General features: G+C 41.0%; 1 long non-coding RNA gene across 1 annotated transcript; it reads right to left on the bottom strand.

The window, feature by feature from the left end:
- Positions 1 to 1303: 1303 nt before the first annotated feature.
- On the bottom strand, positions 1304 to 4579 carry LOC133266416 (uncharacterized). The gene is made up of 2 exons (XR_009742389.1): positions 4372 to 4579; positions 1304 to 1882 (listed from the first exon to the last, which is right to left on the bottom strand). It is a non-coding gene; the product is annotated as an uncharacterized LOC133266416 (long non-coding RNA).
- Between the last annotated feature and the right edge of the window lie 6190 nt (positions 4580 to 10769).

The raw sequence follows: 10769 nt of genomic DNA, 5'->3' as shown, positions 1-10769 counted from the left end.
GTTTTGTCCTGTCACTTTTTTGAGCCCATGCCTTGTTCTTCAATTCAAGTCCAGTTAGATTTGTGTCATGCAAAGAAACATCTCTTGCTATTTCGCTGTCCATGTGCCACCCAATAACAGACCACAGGATCAATGAATGTCATCTGGGAGAGTTTTGCAGCCTTTCCCCTAAGCACTTTTCTCTCTCACCTTGAGACCTGTATCATATCGCCTTCCAAGTCACGTGTTGAAGATGACTCAGAATCATTCCTCATCTTGATCATACTTGTGAACCTCTTCCACCTTTACTGTACTTTGTTGTGACAGACAGAGGTGGCAGCAAATGCACAAGGGTGGGAGGCCTGCAACTACGTACAGGATTTGAGTGCTGAGTATACCACGGACACGTATTATCCAAATAAATATAAATTGGTATTCATGAACAAATTATCTGTACCTGATGCTACAAGTTTTTTTCAACTGGAACTAGCTTTGGATCTTTGGTTTTCATAAGAAAATTAAAGTCTCACTCCTGTGTTGTGTTGTTTCAGAGCCTACCTGAACTATTATGACGAGTTTTTAACCATTTGAGTTGTATATCAAAAAGCCAGACATATCCCAACTTTAGCAGGTCAGCTTGGACCTATGTATGTCACCACTATTAGGTGTGTAGCTCTGTCCCTTTGTCTTTAAGTAAGCAATATGGGATTTTGTAGTCATGCAGCACACTGACCTCAGCTCCCCTTGAAGGCCACCATGAAAACTGGTGGAAGCAGGGCGAGGTTAGCGAGTCATGCCTGAAGCCCTCCACGTGATACCAGGATCATTTGTAGTTGCACATACCATTCTTGAAGCCTTGGCTACCACCTGTGCAAGCAGAAGCACCAGCCCAGCTCAAGACTTACTCCAATTTTACACAAAATTTTTCTGTTTTTTCTGATCCTGAAGAGAGACCACAGATGTAACTAGAAAATTCTTGGGTTTTAATTGGTGCAGACAGAGAAAGATTCAATGGTTCAGCAGGATGGGACAAAAGCAGCAGGAACAAGAACTGTCTTTTCCACCTTGTTTTATAGCAAAGGGTGGCTGAAGTCTTTGGGCCCTCTCTACAGGCCTGGATGCTTTCTGTAGTCAGAAGACCTCCTCCGTTTTAATAGTGTTTTGGCTAGAGCTTTAGTTTTAGTATGCAAAACCACCATCTTTAAGAGGTATCTACATTTCATACAAGAGTATTCTTCCTGGCAAACTTGCTTGTCCACCATTGCCCAATCTGCTGAGAAGAGTGGTGCTGGGCATTCCTGATTAGCCAGAGAAGCGCACAAGAAAAGCTTTGGAAGAGCTTTCTATTTCGTATTTGTATTTGCAAATCAGCCAAAAGCTATTAAAATTAGGAAAAGCACTTTCAGAAAAACAACTCATCCATCACACCTTTCGCTTTTCCCCCAACAACTTTTGTTTAATATTAGCTTCAGTAACAAAAAAGTCATTACAAATTACCCAAGCTACAAGATAGCTTAAATATTAACAAGCATGTAAAGCAACTGGGGGTAAAAGCCTGGAGCTCTATAATAATAAAGCAAGACTCAGCGAGATTCCATAATTATTTGTTACACAACCTAAGAAACCAGCTAGAGCATTTCTAAGATTACACACCTTTCGTATATGAGGTCTAACCATGCCAGAAATTACATAAGGCTTTTTATAACAAAATCATTTGCCATTAAAAAGACAGAATAAAGGGCCATTATGACCAGAGGTGACAGTTCAAGAATTAGTTTACTTAGGACCTGATCCAAAGCCCATCATAGTGATTTGCCTGCATTTCAACATGCTTTGAGTCAGACATCTAGTATTTTCCATGTTGCAGAATTTCCTTTCAGATTTTTGTGGAACTGGAGTGGAGCTGTGGAGGAAACAAAAACAGGCATTTGTTCCTGTCAGACCTGAGAACTCGGAGCTGGCACTGATTTTGGTGATAGTAACATCTCCTTTAGATCCTTTCAAAGAAAAAAAAAAAAAAAGCTGGCCACCAATTCAAATTTCAAAATATGGGTTCAAATGCTTCTTAGGTATATCAGTTCTGGAAACGTTGACCTATGCAGCCAGGCCTAGCAGGAGTTGCAGGCAGTATCACAAGCAGTTCAGATTCGGGTGGATATATCTAGACCTATGCATTTTTTTTATGTGAAGAAAAATGCAAAACACATGACTCATAACAGGAAGATGACATCTGCAGCATGGAAATAAAGTTCTCAGCTGTAAGCGCAGCCGTGTCCATCAGGAAGCCCTTTGGATAGAAGTGGACACCCTAGTGGAACAGTTTATTTGTATGCTTGCAGGTGAGGACTCTGCTTTTTTTTTTTTCCCACCCCTTCCTTTAGGTATGTTAAGGACTGTGGACAAGACACAGCTCAGTGGGAAAATACTATAGTCAAAAAAAAAAGGCATTATCCTGAACATTTACCGGAAAACACAAGACTCCTGCAAAAGCAGCAAAACAAAGACTTCAAACTGACTTGGCAGGGATCAATTTGCAAGACCTGGTTAAAAAAGTATCTCATTGTGGAAGCACTGCTCTGTAGTAGTTAACAATAATATAACAGAGTCAACATACTTTATGGGTGGAGGAGGGGGGAGGAACTCACCTCAGAATACAATAAAAATCTACAGTCTCTTGACTATTGTGATGAATGTGGAAAGGGTCCAACTGTTAATTGCCTTTTCTAATAACCCAAGGGCCATTAGATTAGGCTGGTAGGATACAGGTGCTTTGTTTTGCTCCCACCGGAAGTCTCCTTGCAACTGAGCAGGGATGCCCCACTGGGCAGACTCCCACAGGATTTTGCTTGTTTTCTAGACTTCTGACTTTGTTGCAACATTCAGATCTCCACCCCCAGGTCTGACAGTCACACCACTCAAGACTGATAAAACATCCTTGAGCTCTCTAGATTCATAATTTCTCCTTCAGCCCACAGTCCGCGCAATGTACTTCGTAAACCCTAAGCCTGGCTTCATCCAAGGACTGACTGCACAATGCTTCTCTACAACACAATCCAAACATAGAAACACTATCTGGCAAATTCATCAGGTCAGCTGTAACAGGGTCACCTTTCAGTAAAGCATCATTTCTTCTTGTTCAACTGCTTTCTAGATAGTAGAATTCATAATAGCACTGAATAGCCTGGGACTCCAGCAAAGCATCAAACTAATTCCTTTTGGTTCCCACTCAGCAGAGCAGAGACCAGTGGCACAGCAAGGTGGGCTGCATGCCTTGATTTGTGCCTGCACCAGATCTGGGGACTGAATTTACCAAGAACCTGCCTAGGTGCTCGCTTCTATAGGGAACTGGGGGTACCCCATCTTCTGATGCCATGACTTCCAAATCTGACCCAGCAAGTGTGATACTTTTGCCCTGAGCCAAGCAAAATCACACTGGCATCGAAGAAGAGACATGCTCACCTTTTCCTACACAGACTGGGAAGCTCAGATTCAACACAATCTCTTTTCCATCATCCACCCTTACAAAAGTGGAAGCTATGCCTTCAGAAGATATCTGACCTTCATTCTGGTCTTAAGACACTACATACATGCTTTCAAATGGAAGGAAAAGTAATCTATTCTACTTGAACACAAAGCTGAACACCTTTTGATCAGAGGGAATAGTTTGATGCTTGCAGAAAAAGGCCATTTCTAAGCCAAGATGGGTTTACCTTCCAACAGGAACATCACCATCCCTTACACACTGTGTCTCATAGAGCCACATGGTAGAAACAAAAACACTCATGGAACTGACAAAACACCCACATTATTCTTCCCTCCCATTAACTTGAACAACAGTGACCGAAATATCTGACTAGTCTCTTCTGCTGGCTTTCCCCCGTCTCTACAGCCGGTGATGGGTACAACCATTATGAGCAAAACTAAGCAGAGCGTCTGTAGAGGTGTGCAGATAATCAAGGCAACACTGCAGCCTGCAGGTGCCTTTTAAGATAACACCAGGACACACCTGGCTGCTGCTCATGTTTCCACTCCCAGAGGAGAGCACACTGGCAGTGACAGACTGGAGGATCTTTTGAAATCACTTTTGTAGGCTAAGTGTTAAGTAGACCAAAATAAATTAATCAGGCTGGGTTCATGAGTAGAAGGAAATTATGACTTACCTTTCACACACATCCCCATCTTGATAATTGAATACCTTTGTTAAGGCAATTTGTAAAATTATTTCTTTAACCCTGGATGTTTATGTATTTTATGGATACAGAAAATGCTAAAAACCTCAAGATGACAGACAAATTCAGTGGTACACAGAACCAGTGTTGTAAGAGGGGAAATAGATGCTTAGAACTGAAAAGGAGCAAAGAAGTGGGAAACAAATCAGTTAATACTCATTACTTTCTTTGATCTAGAAGCCAGGTATCTTCTCAAAGCAGTCCCACTAAGTAGCCTATTTAGGACTACTTTTTTTCAAGTCTATTGTCACCCTCTATTGCTTTAACATATTCATTTCCTTGGAGGCCAGGTGCTCCACTACCACCGTTTTCAAGCTATTTCAGGTGATCCTCTTCATTTAAATTTCCTCAGAACTTCAGCTTCTTTGTGAGTTCCTCCAAACAATAAAAGCCAGAAATATAATGACATCTTCTTTTACTGCCTTCTCCACATTCCTACACAGTTAAATATTCTCAGCACTCTCCAACAATTTGATTAGTTTTGTCGTGTTATATTTTTTAATAAAACCTCTCCACTCAGTTTTCTGACCTCCAAGAGACTTCTGGATCTTTTATTACCCAGAAGCAGTCAGTAAACTTGCCACTCATCCCTTCTCCTCTGGAGAAAGTATTTGTATTCTTGGCATGAAGTGCAACTCTTCCCTTACGTTTCCCCATCTTTCTTCCAAAGCAATTCATTCTAATATAGCAGTCATACAACCCATCTGCCAGGCCTCTGTGATACCTCTTATATCATAGCTTTGGCTGTGGTCTAAAGCTTTGAATTCTTCTTTTTTGTTGTCATACTCTTGGCATTAGTGTAGAGAGATGTCAAGTGCTCAGCTCACTGCCCTATTGCTCTCAGTCCTGTTTCTCTAATGGCTTCCATACAGCTCCCCACTATCCCTTCCACAGGTGCCAGGATACTCATTTACATGTGGACTCTTATGACTTCTCCCTTCAAGCCTAGATCAGAGCAACTCTGTTAGGCCCCTTTGCTCAGCATCATTCCCCTCTGGCATCTATCAATCCCTGCCTGGCTCTCTGCTTAAAGTAGTGACAGAAGTTGTGACTTTCCTAAGCTTCAGACTTATTTCTAGCCTGGGAAGAGTCACACCTGGTTGTGGGACCTCTGAACTGACCTAATTAAAAGCACTCAGAGGAACACCATTACAGCTCATCTTCCCATGACGGGAATGGAAGTATCTCCAATTGTGGCCTAAGGATCTGTCCTACTAGCCAGAACAACAGGGAAGCAGTCTGAGGGCTAGTTCCCTTCAGAAGGCAGCCACAAATCACCAACAGCCCCTCTGTCCAACAACAACCCTTCTTCTCTCAGTATTTTAGCCAGTGCACTCATGGCACCTCCTTCTCCTTCTGGGAAAAGTCCTTCAGAGGTTCCCTGAAAACCATTACTTGTCTTACACCCTCTGCCTCAATTAGTTTTAGTTAACAGCATAGTAATAAAGAATCACTCAACTTTAACTTCAAAGATACCAAGAACTAAACCGTATGCTCCAAAACACAATCAACAATGACCTTCAGACAGACCACTTTCTGCTAAAGATAACTCCTGTCTTTTCCAGATTAACCAGAAGACATAGGGACAACTCACACTACATCTACTCATTAGCCATTTAGTTCTAAAAGTTACACACAAGCACTACAACAACCCCTCTGCTTGCAAGCCATAGAAAGCCCCCCAACACAGTCACAACCTCAGTGTTTGGCCCATCCTTGTTTTCATGGTTTGCCTTAATCAGCAGTATATTGAAAATAACTGTGCTGTTCAGGCTCAGAACATTTGTATCCACCTTCTTTATGTTTTCTTAGACCAGTCTCTTCAGCATAGCAGGCAGGGGGTGGTCCTTAAGTGGTTCCTCATGTTTATATAATGTATGTTTGGGGTGGATACTAGGTTCTTAGTCCCTATTGTAATTCCTAATGTTATAGCAACCTTTTCTGCACTCTTCTGATGCAGGCACAATTAAAAGTGGACATGATAGGCATTAGCTGTAAGGAATGGCTACTATTTTGCCACATAGTCCACTTCTTCAGAATGCAGATGGATTCCTTGAACTACTTGGTGCTCACCACAGTGATCCTGGGTGGTTCCCAGCTGGGTACCAGGCATGCACAGAAGAAGGGAAAGAATATGAAGCTGTAACAAAAAGACAGAATGATGTGAACCTCATAAGCTTAATTTAGTACATGTTTTTCAGTATTCCAGTAAGAGTTCCTTAACTTTCTGTACCCTTGAGGCAGACATAGAAATTTTGAAAATTCCTATGATATTTCAGCATTTCCAAAACTAACTCCTGACTTTTCTGCCCCAAAATTTCAGTCCCATACACCTATTGTCTTTCTTACATATAATGCTTGGGTCACAATCCCAAGTAAGTGAACTTGTAATGTGGGATTTCTATTGCTATTATGGCAGAAAAGGAAACGTACAATGAATATTATGTGCACATGCTATATTTTCAAGATGGAACAGAAGCCAAAGTTAAGATTGAGATTGAATATTGAATTTAAGAAGAGCACAAAGCCATACAAATGTCACTCCCTGCAACTAGGGCTTTTTCATGGTTATAACTAGTTTAGAAGTTAAAAATTATTTTTGGAGTAGGTTCTTTCTTGTTTCTAGTAGTCAGTCCAAAGCTGTTGACATTAGTGGAAAGTTTCCAGTTTAAAATATGAGTTGGGCCAGTCTTTGATGGGTATATTTTTACTGAGAAAACACAGAAGAAAATAAAAAAGCAAAACCTGTAAAACCACTGAAATTATTTCAGTGGAAGTACACTGGGGTAAATAAGAATAAAGTAGTTCTCAATCAAGCCCCCACATTGGTCTCAGTGACTGAAGTGAGCTCTTGCAAAGGGGCTTTCTGGCTGGCCTACGAAGAAGAACAGAATCTAACACCCAGTCCTGCACTTGATAATAAAACCCTCTTAAACCCCAGAGCAGCAGAAAAGAGCAAAGATACTGCCTGGCTTCTGACAGTGTAACACTGGTACCTTAAAACAACCATTCGGATGCATAGTGTTAGTTAAACCACAGCAGTTAGCTAGTTAGAGACAAGCCCTGTGCAGAAGGACTCACAGTCCAAATAGGTAAGATAAAAGACAATAAAAGAAAAGCAGTCTTATTATCCCCATTTTATGGGTAGGAAATGGACCTCTGAAGAAATTAAGTGCCTCGCTCAAAGCCATACAGGAAATCAGTGTCGGAGGAAACAAACGCAAACCTGAGTGTCACAGTAGTTCCTTCCTCTCGATACCATTTTGACCATCAGGGCTGCTTTCAATTAAGTCTTTTATTGAGGACATCTCTTTCTAGCTATGCTTTTATTTATTTATTTACTGCATATCCCACATGGTGGACCTGTAGAATTACGAGTGTCTCCAGCCAGTTTCTTTGCTGTGTTTTATGAACCTTAATGAGCCCCCCCTGAAAGCTGAAATACCTACATCTAGGGGGAAGGGAGCACAGAATCAGAAATAGCAGCATTGTGTGCAGCTTTTAGTGTGCGGTCCAGGTTCAAGGGGTGGTATGTAAACAATCCACTTTGCCACGTTTAAGGACAGGCACAATTTTAGGAAATCCAAACACCCTGTTAGCCTACTGACCTCTAGATAACCTAGTTCAACAACAATGAAACATACAGTATGTTGGGGAGGAGGAGGGGCAATGCTAGGAAGATGCTTTGCTGCCATAGGAAACGGGCCAAGCAAAACTCTCATCATTTTTGATGTTTGCTTAATGATTCTGTAAAAGGAGAGAAGTATCAGTTTGCTAGAAAATCCATTGCCTGACAGAGATTTGCAGTGAATTTTGCAGCTCCATAGGAGCCCAGGTGTTAGCTGTGGGACATCGTGCTTCCTACACTTGCCTTGATCCTCTCACATGAGAATTCTGCTTTTCTACAGACCTGGGTGAAATGGAATCCAAAGAGAAAGTGGCTCTGCACTGTCCACAGCTTCTCAACCCAAAGGCCCAAAGGGAATGTTCAGATAGAGCCCTTTTGCCTTAGATGCATAGTGTGTAGGTGAGACTCATGTATTGCATAGGTAAGAAATACAGTAATTCAGACTAGGAGAGATCCAGAAACATAGAAGCATATACAGAATGGAAAATTAGGGGGAAACTTGTGTTAAAAACAGCAGTGGGGGTGGTTGCATGGCTACTTGACAGCATCACACATTCAGTAAGCAGATGTCTGTACAAAAACCTTCAAAGGCAAACTGCAAGAACAAACATGTGCACCTTCCCTAAGTTTCTTATTTCTTAATCTTAGTTTTAGTCTTAGTCTTATTCCTTATTCTGGTGCACAGTGAAGTGTTGGTCATGCTGTCACTAAATCCTTTCTGAGCAGGAAGGGCTGTGCGAAGTTATGCAGTAAGGACATGCCACCATTTGCATTTTTCACCTAGGCTTGCAGTCTGCTTCAGAAAATATTTAAAGCCTATGGTTAGCAACCAGCATATATTGAAGCACTTTCTTAACTAATTCAAACATCCCCATCACCTGAGCTAGCCTACTGTCCAGAAATCTATGCTGAAGTGACTTGCCTAGTGGCAATGCGGAGGACAAAAGGGGTTTCTGTTCATTTTCTCTAATTGTAATCACTTCTAGCTGCCAGGAATGCACTAACGTTCAAAAGGAAATCACATGTACAACAGTATTTTATCTAGTTTGATGTGTACATATTCTGAAAGCCTGGCTTTGCTGTGCACCACACTGTGGAAATGCAGAGGACAAAGACCTAATATAGCTGCATCAGCTTTGTGGTGTTGCACATATGAACCAAGAACATCACTGTTAGGTGGCCTAACCACAACAGTGGGTGAAAAGAAACACAGGCAGGCTACAAGGAACAGTTTCATTGCAAGATCATCCCTGCCTATGTCTCTTCAATGTTCTGAAAAATCATTTGACTCTTTCTTCTCCCAGTCCCCAGTTGTAACATACTGGAGCTTCGTTGCACCCAGCACTTGTACAAATAAAATCAGCGCACATGCATCATGCAGGAATAGCAATAGCCATGACTACAGTATTGCATTGTAAGAGCAAGGAATCTTTTTCTTTATCACCTTGTTACACTGGTCCTGCAAGCCTAGCCATAAAAAATGCCTTGTAACAATACCTAATATCCAATATGTCTGCAGCAAAACACATTTTCCATGTAATCTGACTGTATCAAATCCGTATACACTGCAGAAAGAATGACTTGGAATGGGAAGAAAGAAGGAACATTGAGCTTTAGGAAAACTCAAAGGAACATTTTATTGTAACATTTATAATAGAAAGTTGGGGGGTTTAGTTTCGCCTCAAGGTGTAACTTGCTAATAAAAGTTCTGGAAAACCTGCTGTGTATAAGAACCCTGGCCTATGATGTCAGAATTCATTATGCACACAGGGGCTATTTACAGCCTTGTAAAGTTGTAGACAAGGAAATTGTTGCTGAAATATAGTTTCAAAAGTTTAAAGGTAATCATTCAACTGATGTATACGCCTCAGCTATTGAACAGACCTTTTAAACGGTTCTGTCTAAACTGAAAAAAATTGAATGGCTTGATTTGAAAACATCCACCCATGTTTCTTCATACGTGTTGGGTCTAAAATTATATATATATATACATAGGTAACTGTGGGATCTTTATTTTTATTCAAGAGTTATCTGGGTAAACCTATAAATTATGTATATGCATAAAGTGTTCAGAAGTAAGACAAATTGGAAACAGTTTTCACCACTGTGTTTTAATTCTCTGTTTATTCACTTGAAAAAGAAGGGAAAAAAAAAGGAAGAAAATCAGGAAAAAAGTGGGAGAGCAAAGAACTACACATAGGAACAAACAAGCAAACAAAAGTATTTTCAGTTTCCTAATTCTAAAGATATTTTATCAAAAATGCTGAAACATCAATTGAAATGTGTATTTTTCATCAGAACTACAGCTGTAGACACATGAAGCTTCATACAGGTTCAATCAAACTCTGAGGCAAAAGCGCTTCTGAGTTTGATGGGTCAGGAGAGGCTGCAAGAACCCCCTGAGAAAGCACTTACTCTAAGTCACACAACTGAGACTGGCACTGCTGTATTTAAAACTGGAAGGGAAAAAACGTTGACAGTACAGTGTGCTCTGTTTCACTCGATCACTGCATGCTGTTTTCTTCTTTGGCTTTAAGCATTTTAATTGCTGCTATAGTGATTTTTCCACCACTCTGAAACAGCTTTGTGACCAAATGTTGTTTGTCATTTGTCCCACAGTAGCTGGCAATAATATAATTACAGAAATATAGAAAAATGTGCTCAGCACTGGGGATTAATAGCCAATCCAAGCATTTTCCTACTAAATCACTTTTTCAAATATTCCTTCTCACAGCAGTCCAAATGATTTTCTAGCTCTGGCTGAGCTAACTTCCCAAGCATTCCATTTATATTTATTTTTTCTAATGCACTTGTCAGCTACTTCAAACTCCACCCCAGCTCCTGACAGCAAGGCCAGTCGAACACCCTCTCATTGTGGTTTCATGGGGAACCAGCTCATGGCCGCAGAAATGGACTGCACCCAATGGCACGAG

This window comes from Pezoporus flaviventris, unplaced genomic scaffold (assembly GCF_033815535.1).
Source record: "Pezoporus flaviventris isolate CSIRO_AGI_PZ_B2104156 unplaced genomic scaffold, CSIRO_AGI_Pfla_v1 ptg000007l, whole genome shotgun sequence".
Lineage (NCBI taxonomy): Eukaryota > Metazoa > Chordata > Aves > Psittaciformes > Psittacidae > Pezoporus > Pezoporus flaviventris.
This window is presented reverse-complemented; position numbering and strand designations above follow the sequence as displayed.